We start from the raw sequence: 14,046 nt of genomic DNA on the forward strand, positions 1-14,046 counted from the left end.
CAGGTAATCAGACTCAAATTTCTAAATTCCCTGGCATTACAGTTGAAGCTGGAATAAGAAACCACACAGGACTGACATGACCGAAAATCTACATGTGATTGTATTTATATGTTAGTATGTCTTAATATTATCATAGACCAAATTCTTATTTTCATCATCATGAGATGGTCCTGAAAGAGATCCAAGCAATGATCCCCTGATCCCTAGGTATCTCAAAGTTACGCACTTATTTTTAAGATTTACAGTGTCATTGCCTGTTTCCTAACTTGTTGAAAGTTTCAAATCTTAAAGTCATCTCTGTCGGGCTTTTAATGCACAAAGAAAATAGAAAATATTTAAAGAATTATACCACATACTAGAGGTTAAAAGGACTTTTTTTATTCAAGGGCATTTTAATAGTTTCTATTCTATGTCATAAAAGAGTATTTTTATATTTAATCTTATTTAAAGTTTTCATTGTTTCAAATCTGTCATCATGTTTTCTCAGCCACAAGTTTCACTTGCACAGCTAAGTACAAAAGTCATCTGAATTCTCTTCCTGAAAGTGCTTATGCCACATGCTTGTCACTCCTATGGGACACAGCTTCTTCTCAAACATCTTTAATGAATAGAACAAGAGTTAAGCACAGGTCTGTCTATAAGTATGAACACAGATCTTGGGGAGACAAACTTCAAGGCTAATGGCAGAATTTCAGCTCATTAGTAATTTTATCTAGTATTTTAGAAAGGTAATACCTACTTTTTGCCTTGTATACCACTAACACAGAAACTTCAAGCAATTCAAATAGAAATTTTAATAGTTTAGTTAGTCACAACTGTAGGTAAGCCTTCCTGTTTTCTGAATATTCAGCCAATAAAACAATGTTTTTTATAGCCTGCAATTCTACTCAGTAGTACAGTTCAGCACTATACCAATTACATATTATTAAGACCATGTTAAACTTTATCAGGACCAAATTCATTGAATCAAGATATTAAGATAAAGTGTGAGTTACAGTCTAAAATAACTTCATTGCTATACAATTAACTAAAATAAATTTCAGGGGAAAAAAAACCCAAAAAAACAACACCAAAAAATCCCCACTGTGTTTATTCTGATCCTGAATAGCTGCTCAAATGCACACACAAATCCCAGACTAGCTTCATTAATTTATTTATGCTTGTCTTTGATCAGTTTTCTCTCCTTTCTTATTCAAGTCAGTATCTTAAAGGGCCTTTATCACTGTTTTTCAAAATGTTATAGATAAAATAAGTGTGTTATCTGAGGAGTTACTATCTAATAACAGGAAAATTGCTGGTTTGCACTTTCTTTTTGTTTCTCTATTTAACCTGGTTAGTTTCAGATATGATGAATAAAAAGCATATCCAATTAGATATTCTTATATTCAAATGTTGGAAAAAATAATTAAATACATGTGTTTATCTACTGATAGCAAAATAGGGTAGCACAATTAGATTTTTTTTCCCTGGGATGTACCTTTGAATGAATGTAAATTAAAATAATGAAATTCTTTAAGACATAAGTGCAAGTTAGTATTACAGTACACAATCAGTAATTGAAGATTAGTTTAACAAAACACCTCTGAAAGTTACCAGTGAGGAGACATCTTTAAATAGTATCTACTGGAAAGCTGGAGGGTTTGATTGTAGCCTTAATTTTATTTAAGGAATGTGTGATATTCCTGTACCATATAAGAAAGCAGTGACTCTGAAAAGATTAATTTCAAATAGAAAATCTATAAACAAGATGGAGAGAAAGAAGAATCAAAATTAGACTTTCAACCCTGAATAAAGAGGTTTTAAAGGAGTCCAACTTTAAACCACAACAATTGCAAGAATTTTTTTATTTTTAAAAATAATATCAGAAAATTATCCTTTATAATAAATAAGTATCACCTTAAAAAGAGGACAGTACTAAAGGGCTATAGAGGAAATGCAAAGCTGTTTCAGTGATGAGAAGCTGAAGACAGAACTCAGAATACAAACTAAGGCACAGCCATTCATGGTGACAATGATTTGTCATTGCAGCAGCTGACCATTCCGTGTATTGGCTCTATCTCTCAAAGCCTTCAGATCAAAACTGGATATTCCCATGGAAGTTATCTCTTAGTCAAACCCAAACATTTAAATCTGTAGGCAGTGAGGCTGGGCAACAAGTTTTAACTAAGCTGAGGAGTAATTTTTTTGGATGAAATTTAATAGTTTATAGAAAACACTACAAGGATATTAACTAACCTATTGGGCTTCAGTAAATCCAGAAGGTATATATTAGGAGGTTAAATACATTGCCCTCTTTGCCATTTTATAGGTTTTAGCAGCTAATGTTCACATGTCCTGGACTGCAGGATGATAATTAGACATTCAGCATCATTTCAGCAAAGAGAAATAATGTTTGCTCTGAATCATTTATGTAGTACATTAGACTTCTCTAATTGGACCAATACTAGATAAAGCAAAGTCATCATGTGGTATTTAAGGTGTAAATGGAACTTTGAGGGAAAGCAGCAGAATTAAGTGTCTACTGCTAACTTTGCTGTATTACATCATAGGCACTGCTCCCAACCTTAGTGAGTTTTAGCTTTTTTTTTTTTTTCTTTTTTTTGGTGGGGGAGGGATGTGCAGCTTCAAGAAAACCTGCTATACAAAACCAATCCTACTCTTAGTCATCTGAAGAAAATTCTAAGAGTGGAAAAATAATCACAGTGGAGGTAAATCTGAAAGTATATTAGAAACTAGTGTTTGCAATGTCCAAGATGTCTGATGGTACAAAAGGAAATCGTTATAGTGAATGAAACCACAAGAACCTCCTCCTAAAAACAAGATTAAAAACATGTTTTTAGCAGAGTTTGAATTTACTTTTAAGCTACTTACTGAAAGCTGTGATATCAGTAGTCTCACCTGAGGTTTTAAAATCTCTGCATTAGTAATCCCAAGAAAATGATGCAACTTGATATATTAGTGATGGCAACTTACTTCACTCACTTTGCTGGTAAGTAGGGATTTTTTATCTTTGTTTATTTATTTTAGCCCAGAATTCACCAAACCCTAACTCATTGAGGAAGGAAATGCTAATTTAATAATCAAAGATGAAAATGTCATTTGCTCAGTTTTACTTCTTCAACTCTTCAAGCTGCTGTTTTATGAAGGAAAGCAAAAATAAGGGGGGGAAAAAAGTATAAAAATACTTAAAAGAGTAGACAGAAATTAAAAGTGCATCTGACACAAAATTAAAATTATATCTGAATGGAAAAGTAGAAAACGTAGGTTCATATCCATGTTGGTCTCTTTAGAATTAGTTTAACTGGATAATATATTATTTCAGGATTTTTATAAAACTGTCTTGGAGAACTTTTAAAAGTGTATGTAATCACTTATACCAAAGAAGTCAAAAGAAAAAAATGAAGTTTTTTTAATATCCTGATAAAAATGCAAAAGATATTTCAGATATGGGCCATCTTTTTCCCTTCACAAAATTATCTACCTCTCCTTCATTCAACCGAGGTGAAACTGGTTTTCTATGGGTAGTGAAATATTGCTATTTATGTGCTATACTGATTTTGCCCAAATTATAAGTGAGACCCAGAAACTTTTCTGGATTATTACTATTTTAAAAGGTGTTTCAAATTAGCTTTCAGGAATCTCTTTCAACAAAAACCTGTAATTTCTCAAAACTCATGTCTTAGTAATTATGTTCAAATTACATGCCTTTTAAAGGGCATGTAGTGATAGGACAAGGTGAGAGTTTTAAACTGAAAGAGGTAAAGTTTAGACTGGATATTGAAAATGAATATTTTACTACAATGGTGGTGGAGCACTAGAACTGGTTGTCCAGAGAAGCTGTGACTGCCCCATCCCTGGAGGCATTCAAGGCCAGGTTGGATGGGGCTTTGAGCAATCTGATCCAGTGGAAGGTGCCCCTGCCCACGGCAGGAGGTTGGAACAAGATGAATTTTAAAGTCCCTTCCAACCCAAACCATTCTATGATACTATGAAATGACAAAAAAGTCTAAAAATAACAACTATATAAAAAGAGGAGTAACCAGACATTGTAAAATCTTATTATTTTGTTCTTATATACTTAAATAATTTTTTACCTGCTCTTAGTAATGACTTTCCAATTTCTTATACTCCATATAAAAATGCATATGAAACCTGTTTCATTTGAAAGTAATTTTACAAATACAAGGACATTTACAACGGAAACCTGGCCTTTAAGGCTGTAGCAAAACTTGTTTGCTTCACAGGAGTGCCCCTTTCACTGCAGATGCCTGTGGCTCTCTGTACCTCTGCACATCGGCCACACCCATGCGCTCCCCTGGCCAGGGCCACCCTTCTGGCAGAGATTTCCCTGCTGACTTGGATGTGCTTTATTTACACCCACAGCCAGAGATTTCCCTGCTGACTTGGATGTGCTTTATTTACACCCACAGCCAGAGATTTCCCTGCTGACTTGGATGTGCTTTATTTACACCCACAGCCAGAGATTTCCCTGCTGACTTGGATGTGCTTTATTCACGCCCCACAGCCAGAGAGGTCTCTGCTGACTTGGATGTGCTTTATTCACGCCCCACAGCCAGAGAGGTCTCTGCTGACTTGGATGTGCTTTATTCACGCCCCACAGCCAGAGAGGTCTCTGCTGACTTGGGTGTGCTTTATTCACGCCCCACAGCCAGCAGCAGGCCACAGCTCGCAGTCATGCAATACCCTGAAGATGCCAGCGTGCTCCTCAGCTCCACGGTGTGGATGCTGTGTGTGTTCCAGTACCCCAGGGAGGAGGAGGAGGAGCCAGTGGTGTACTGGAGGAAAGGTCCCGACTGCCACAACCAGCAGAGCCTCCAGTCGAGCCCCAGCACAGGCGGGCCACAGGTGCAGATTACAAAGAACATCCTCAGGGGATTCTCCATCTTAAATCTGAGCAACGTCGACCACAACGCCAGTAACTCCTATTTCTGTGATGTGGTGCTAACAGAGAAAATACAGGGCAAATGTGGAAATGGCACCAAACTGACTGTGCATGGTAAGGAGCGTTAGAGAAGGACAAAAAAAAGAGCGATAGAAAACAGACTTGACGTGTACAAGGTGAAATAAACTTTCCTTCAGCATTACTGCCTTCTCTCCCACTGCTTGTGTCTGCCAAAAGAAGGGTGTAAACGAGCAGTGTATAGTATACGAGTAGGGGAGAATAGGTACAACTTCTGTTTGGTGCTAACTATCTGTACAGCTAGACAGACTTCTCAGGGCCAGTGCGTTTCTGGGGATCTAAACCAGTTCAGTTCATTGTGCTGCAGAACATTATCTATATATTTTATGAAATTCTGAATATTTATATATCAAAATATATGGCATCGGTATTTATATATTTATTTTAATATTTTTTCTTAGTCTCCTCTGCAAACATTTGCTGAGTCTTTATGCCAAAATTATAAGCACCCACCTGATAACAATTTTTATTATTTTCTTCAGTCTTTATAAACAGTCTCTTGAAAAATGCAGTTTGGGCCTTTCTTCCAGTTTGTCAAAAGATATATAGTAAATCCACACAGCAGTGTGAGTGTCTTTAGAGAGTGTACACAGAAGTAGGGATATGTGGAAGCAGAGTTTTCTTTCTATTTGATGGTAAAATATTTTTGATATAAAGTCATAAAATAATTTATGACTTTTGCATGTCTTCTAATTATGAATTGAATTTCCAGAATTCTGCTGGAATTCTGCTGGCCTCAGCGACTGATATACACTATTTAACATGAGCCAAATTTTCTTTATGTGAACATTCACGAAAATCAGGTTGGCAAATGCTAAAATGCCACAAAATTTTCTCATTCCAGATTTCACATTGAATTTAACAATTGTCCAACCATTCTTTAGAGTTCCTAAAAAAACCAGTGATCAAGGAAATTCTATTGACAATTACATCATATGTTAGTTTTAGCCTGAAAAAAAAAGGAAGAAAAAGTTGTCTGAGGCTTGGTGAGATAGTTGTCATTTACATTGCTTTTTCTACATAACAGATGTTTTCAGATATTATCCCACTTCTACAAAACAGAGAATCTTATTTACTTTCCATAGCATAAATAATTTGCAACAGGTTCAAAAATCTCATGTCTGGAGTAAAAAGGGAGAAGCCTTACTCCTGAAAAAACAGTAAAAGAAAATGTGATGAAAACAAAGACAATTGTCCTTTTTGGTCAATTCTCATGAATTCTTCAAATTAAATCTTATGAAAAACCAATTTTTTTTCTGTTTCAAATACTTAATTTTCCTTCTCTTTGTTCCAGATTTGAAATGCAAAGACTGTACAGCATCAGATAAGATCTGGTGGGGTTGGTTCCTTCTTCTTGGATATACTGTCTCGATCACCACAGTTATCGTAGCTTTTGGTGTAAGTAATAACGTCAAAAACAAATAATACAAACCTAAAATGGATAGCGCCCTCTGATGGAAAGAAACAATAAGTGAATTAGCTTGCATATGCACCTGTGATAAAGAAAAAACTCCCTCTATTTTGTGTTAACTAAAGACTTAGAGGTATAGATCCCACCCTGTTTTTGAGGGTATGGCCATGGAAAAAAAGAGAAGCATTGACATCCAAACAAATTACAAGGGTTTTTTTTTTCTGAGCTTGCTGAAAACAGGGAAGCTATTTTCTATGTTGCTGACTGATCTTGTTCCTTTAACTTGGAAACAAAAGAGAAAAGAAATGCCTAAAGTGATTAGTAGTTTGAAACACATCTGGCTTGTTTCATACTTCTGAACAGGAGCTCCTAATTTCATGAGCTCCTCTGGACACACATCACTGTCTGCTCATCTTCTGTCTTACTCCTGTTCTGTCCAACTAACCAGTCATGCCAGGTCTTTTTGTCCAGCCCCACCCACCAGCTGGCTTGGGCCACTGCTGGACATTTACCTGGCCAGCAGTGCAGCACACTGACAGCTGGAATACTTGGAAAGACTTTTGCAAGAGAACAAGAAAAAATTTGTTTGTATATACAAAAATGTCTACACCTAGGGTGAGTTCATATGCTTCCCATTGTATTTTAAAAATCCTTCATTCTTTTCTAGTTGTGGTTCTATTCCCCACTTTAGGAAAAACTTCATAGTGATTTTAATTGAGTACTTTTTATGGATCCAAATCCTAAAAAGACAGTTGATGAATAGCTCTACTTTGATCCTACTTGGTAATAATCTTTATGTAAATGAAACCATTTGGAAACAATCAAACCTGTGTGGAAGCCAGCTGAGCTATGCCATAACTGGAGGCAAATGGGCACCACAAGTCCTTGAAAGCATGGATGACACTACAGTCCTGCCTAACCCTCAACAGTACAACATGCTCTACCTATGCTTAGGAAGTCTGTATCTGGAAGTGTAATTCCAAATTATAATTTATATAAGACCTCAAAAACTCCTTCTGCATCACCAATATCTTTCCTCAAAGTTACTCTGATAGAGTCCCTTAAAAGACATGTGCTAAAATGGATCAAGAGAGAATAGATACCAAACATACACAGGCTTAGGGGAACAAAACTCACTTCTGGAGGAATCAACATGGTTTAAACAGTAGCTCTACTAACTCTAGAGATGGAGAGATGGATCTTTCAGAGAGTCAAATCCCAATTGAAAGGCAGCATTTCCTTCACTGTTCTGTCTGTCTCAGCTTGTGCTGCTTAAAGGTACTGCTACTTCAGTATGATTGAATCTGGTATTACGGCAACCACCTTCTCTCTGCTGGTACTGCCAGACATCCAAGAACTTCATTATCACATAGGACACAGCACCAGTGACATAAGTTGCAAGAATTAGAAAGATATTTATCTGATTGCCTTTCTAGGTCAAGATTTGGGGGTTGTTTTCTTTAGCAATCCGTTGTTAAGTACTGTTACCTCAAAGCCACAACAAAACAAGAAGTGTTCACAGAACTCAGGCAGTATGAGAGTGATATGAGTATTGGGTGGCACAGTGAACCCATGCTGGAGAGGGATGCGGTAAAGAGTCAGACCTTGTTAAAATACAAAAGCAGCACAAGCCTGACAAAGGATGTATTGTATCTGAATATACAAGGTGAGCCAACCAAATCTCTTCCAGAATGAATCACTGTGAGCAAAATTAGCAAGCAGCAGCAGTAAAATGGGATGGATTTTGCTTTCTTCATAGCAGTCCAAATGGCGCTGGTTTAGATTTGTGGTTAAAGCATTGTTGACATCACAGCAGTGATTTGGCTGAGCAGTGTCAAGGCATCAAGGCTTTCTCTGTTTCTCACTCTGCTGCTCCAAAGAGGAGGCTGGGAGTGGGCAAGAGATGCTCAGCAATAAAAGCTGGGGTAGGAGAGTTGCTTTTGAGTCACCTGTTGCTCAGAGACTGGCTGGGTGTCTTCACGTGCCGGGTGATGCGGCACTTTGCAGAGGCACAACACAGCCCCCAGGGTCCTGAGAGTGCTAAGGGGTTACCACTGGGTCAGTGGAGAAAGGACCAAACTGGGCTTCACATGCAGCCTGAGATTTCTTTATGATCATATCACATAACTTAAATACAGTGCAGAGGTGAAGACAAGGGACAAAGCCAGGTCTGTGGGTTTTAAGGGACAGAATCAGGGTGGAGTTTAGGGTCAAGGGGTCCCTCCCCGGTCTTCCCAATAGGGGGAAGACCGGGGAGGGACACAGAGTTCAGTTTATAAAACATGAAACCAATAGGAATACTAATATAAGGAAGTTTATATAAACAAACCAATGGAGCTTCGAAGGACATTCTTCAAGGGGCAGTCCAGGCAGGGGCTGGTACCAGGGAGGATGGACAGGGAACATTCAGGAATAAGGGTAGGTGTCAAGGAAGACAGAGAACCTAGGCCAAACCACCACTCTGGGAGAGGGAAAGGAATAAACCATAGGGTATTAAAACACAAAATGATACATTGCAACAGCTGGGCACTGCTTTGCTGGATGGAGGTGGTGAGTTATTTCCTCTGCGTCACTTGTGGTTATTTTGTTGTTTGGGGTTTTTTATTTTTTGGGTTTATTTTTTCTGGTTAGGTTTTTGGCTTTCTTTTCTTTTTTTCTTCTGTCCTTCACCTGTTAGATTGTTTTTATATTAGCACATGAGTTTTTTTGATTTTGTTCTTCATATTCTCTCCCCAGTCCCAATCTGGGGATGGAGAAGTGAGCAAGCAAGCCACTCAGCAGATACTTAGCTTCTGGCTGGGCTAAACTTACCACATAGAACAACACTGAAATTTATAGTTAGGAATTTTCAAAGGTCATTTCTTTACTAAATGACACGCGACAACGTCATGAAAATGTACATTGTGTCACAACCAGAGTGTAAACTAATGAAAGTGGGACTGGGTGAAGGTCCTTTGGCCCTTACAGTCCACTGCTTAAATTCAGTGTGTCATGGCTGGATAAAGGCAGCTTCTGCACACATCCCAAAAACAAATTTCACCTGCCTCTTCTGAGTCTAGATCCCACTCAGCTATTTCCTTGCTTCTTACTTCTGCCAAACTCTCTCAGGGCTTCCAAGTCCAGAGCAGGACACAGTAAAGCACTATCCCAACACCACCTGTGCCTGACAACTGTGTCATTGCAAGTGCTCGCTTGGGGATCCTCCCCAAAAAAGACTCTACCTCCAAAAACCCCGGTCTATACTACCTAAGAATTTCCTAATGATAGGAAATATCTCTCCCACCACCCCCATGCCTTATTTTTTTCAAAACTAATAGCACACAAACATCTTGGAGGGTAACATTGGAAAATGGAGAAGCATTACATGAAACGACAGGTACACAGTCGGACACACTTTCAGCTCATTTCTTGCGTACAATATGAATCGTCCTTACTCTGCTACCTGTAAAGGCCTAAAATTCATCATATAAGATGCTAATTAACTAATTAATTAGAAATTAATTAATCTAATACTGTGAGATATTAACTCAAAATAACTTTAAACCGAAATGTACTGTATTATTCTGCTGCATCATAATGGCCCACATCTGGCTATATTTTTTATACACTTTTATATTTTATATGCACTTTTTTATTAAGTTAGAACCAAATAAGCTATAAAACAATAACTACATAGGTAGTTAGTAACTTAGCTTACATATTACTAACATTTTTACTACTATAAATAATAGCTATTAATAGTTTATGAAAATTCATGAAGGCATAGTTAAAATTAATTCTCACATTTCATTTTGACCACAATATGCATAATAGCATTACGATATGCAATAACTTTTAAACCAATTCAAAATAAACACTGGAGTGATATCCCAGTGAAGTTAGCCATCGGTTCTCTGAACAGATCAGGTATCTGATGGAAACATTTCTACTGCCTAACAACATATGTTGTTGTGCCTATTGCAACAGATTCACCAGTGCCATACACAGTGCAAGAAGAGGCTGAGAAATAGAGATGGCAGCGCCACCATGCAAAGTGAATGGATTTACAACCAGCCATCAAGACCAGTTAATAACGAGTTTAGGCAAGAATACGAAGATATGTCAGTAATAAGAACTCTGTGATACTGGAAGGGAAATGATATGAAAAAGGATGTGCGTGCAGTTGTGAGAGTACGATAACCAAAATATGAGCTTGTGTGATGCTACTTCTATCAAGGTAGAAAAGAAACATAAAAATCTCTCCATTAACCTGGAATGCTTTTTGTTCATGTTTTTATTTCAAGTTAAAGAACTTCTTACTCCACACAGGTACCAATGAAATTAGCATTAATGTATGTAACTATCATCAAAATACTGTGAAAGCTAAAGATATTCAAACCTCTTTTCAATGTCAACATATTTTTCCTACTTAAAACAAAAGCACACAGTTACAATTTTGTTTTTACCCAGGTTAAAGCAGCTTCTTTGCTTTAAAAATGCAATTCTGTAAAACAGTATATGCCCACTGTAATGACAGATTGCCAGAGAGGAATTCCTCACACACTCCCAGGGCACTGTCTGGCATCATTTCTAACTCCTTTCATATCCCACACTCTCACAAATCCCTGCAATTCCTTCCACTCTTAGCTATTTAGCCAGCTATGCCATCTTGGAATGCACATATTCATTCCAGCCTAAAATACCTAATGTTGTTTTAAAAGTCATAGCTTATCTGTTTTTTAAAGAAATATTAATTCCGTCGGTGTGCTCACAGAAAGCCAACGGGCTCTGTCACCGCTGGCCCAGACACAGCGACAGAGTGGTAGGGGGTCAGTCTGAGACCAACGCAACCAGTACTGACCCTGTGGGTTCTTTGCCTGGCAGAGGCTTATGCGAGCGATGGAAATTCGACGGCAGTGGAAAGAAAGGAGGAAACAATTTCAGACGAACAGAGGGTTTATTGCAAACACCTCCTCAGCCCGAAACTGCTCGGGGGGAGAGGGGTGCAGGGGGTTTTTGTCCAAAGGATTCGGAGGGGGGACAAAGGGGGTGGCCAGCCACTGCCAGCCAACCGGGGCAGGTTGCCAGGGGATACAGGTGTAATAGAACATCGCTTGGACTAATCAGGGGAAAAATAGGAGGGATTTACAAAGGCGGGAGAAATGACAGGCAGCTAACTGTGTGCCTCATGACAGGTGCCGGAGTCATGTGAGTTAAACAAAGGAACAATCGAGGGGTGGGGTACAGGGAACCCAACAAGTACAAAAGTATAGAAAGCCTAACCAATTAAATTAGCACACTGCCACAATTAATTACCAAAATAATCTTGACAGGTAGATAGGCTACATGGTTTACTGCTGTAGGGCTTATGTGCCATATGTCGGACTGTAACAGAAATTATTTGGATTAAAAATGTGTATTTTAAACTTGTCTTAAAATGCTTAGAATACTTGTGGAATCTAAGGAAATAACAATACAATTAGATGCATAGAAAGAAATATCATAATTTGCATCACAGTTGAGGAAATGCAGCCTTGGCATGGTTAAGTACATGTGACCTGAAGGGAATTAGTTTTTTTCCCAGTCAAATACTGCAAGCTGAATACTGTGTTTCAAAGTTGATTATAATTGTAAATATGTGAAAGGAAACAGTTCATAGAATGAAATGAGAGGTTACAGCCTTATATTTCAATTGTGATGTAAGAACTGATACATGCTGCTGACTGGATTCAGCTTCAACTTCATTACTAGCCTTTTTTTCTGAAATTCATCCTTTCTGTAACAGTAAAGATGCCAAATAAATTTAAGAAATTTATCTGAGCATTTGTTTCCCTTTGGTGAAGTGCTGGTTACCACACTTAAAGTGAGATGTGACTTGAGAGGGAAAGATGGACTGTGAGCATTCAGGTAGGGAAGAACAGTCAAGAAGTATCTTTTTAAAAATTATTATTATTTGGACATTGGGAAGTAAATAATGGTTTTCCCTCCTTCTCTAGCTAAACTGAGATCTTACTCAATTTGCAGTCATACAGATTCAAGTTTCCAGTCAGTAAACTGAATTTTAATTGTGGATGTAAATATGTCGTTCATTTCTTTTCCAGTAAAACTTATATCTTCAGAAGCATTTCAGGTTTTCTATTTTGAAACTCTATAAAATCCTTATTGTAAATAATACATGCCTAACTTTTAATTTTAAAGGTAAAATTATAAATTGGGTTAAATATTAAGGGGTTACGTACACTGTTTATATATTTAACATAGAGCTTTAAGGGCAGATATGGCCATTCCATCAGTTTAGATGTGATGTGTGAAGCTCATCAGAGCCACACGTACAGTTCTTTGAAGAAAGAAACTGAAGGCAGCAGCCACTGAACCAAAGTCACCTCCAACTATACAAAGCACAGAGGCCAATGCCTGCAGCAAAGCGTTTCAGTTCTGACATTTTGTCAAAAACCGACAAGAATTCGTACCTAATCCAGCACATAACTAGAAGGGGCATTTAAAAAGCATCTAATTCAGGTAATTCATATACCTAAATTGGGCAATTTTCTTTCCACTTGGTAATACTGCCTCCATTTCTGATCAAATGAAGACCCTTCAAATGAAGGTCAGTGTGACTTCTGCAGTTTTTCACATGCTTCTCAGAAACAGCTGAAAGTTGCTTTGAAAGAAGTTGGACATAAATTTCTACTCTGAAAGGTTAAAAATTCAGCAGGTTCTGGGGAACTGAATAAATTAATTTGTTATATGTTCTATCATCTAACACCAAGAGCAAAGACATTCTTTGTTATGTTCCAGTCACCAACATCATGGATTGTTATGGAAGCCCACCACAGAATGAAATATCAGGACCAAATTCAAAATGAGTTTAGAAAACGAATTCTTAATATAAGATGTGTGAAATATCCTTTTTATTTATGCTTTAAAAAAAAATCATATTGTAGTGTTAAGAACATTAATATTTATATGAAATATAAATGGACTGCAATAAGTCAAAGAATGACAGAACTGCTGGTTAGAGGGGTCCTCTGAAGATCATATATTCCAACACCCCTACTCAAGACAGAAAAGGTTGGCCAAGACATTGTCCAAATGGATTTTGAGTATCTCCCAGGAAGGAGACTTTCCTGATATTCTGGTGAACCCTCTTGTGTTTCATATTGTGCCTATTGCCTCTGACCTTGTCCCTGGGCACCACTGAACAGAGCTTGGCTCTGTTGTCCACAGGTAGTTATACAAATTGATAAGATCCCCCAGATCCTTCTCCAGGATACACAATCACAGCTCTCCCAGGCTCTCTCGTCCTTATCATGGGCTTGCAGCTGACTCACTTCAGAAAGTCCATCATATTCCCATCCTGGGGAACCCAGAACTGGAGAATGCAATGCAGATCTGGTCCAGAATCTTCTGAGTACACAGGACGGACCCTCATCCTTGAACTGCTGGCAAGGCTCTGCCTAAGCAGGGCAGGATGCTGTTGGATGCCTTTGCCATGAAAGCAGATTGCTGGCTCGTGGTCTTTTCCTTGTCCCTCAGTACCCCCTAGGGGTACATCTGTGCAAAGCAGACACAGGAATTTGCCCATTTCTTTGACGAACTCGAGATACTCTCAGACCAATTCTGCAGCCTGCCCAGACCCCTCTGAACCATGAGTACATCTTCAGTTATAAATTAC

This window comes from Prinia subflava, chromosome 3 (genome assembly GCF_021018805.1).
Source record: "Prinia subflava isolate CZ2003 ecotype Zambia chromosome 3, Cam_Psub_1.2, whole genome shotgun sequence".
NCBI classification, from domain to species: domain Eukaryota; kingdom Metazoa; phylum Chordata; class Aves; order Passeriformes; family Cisticolidae; genus Prinia; species Prinia subflava.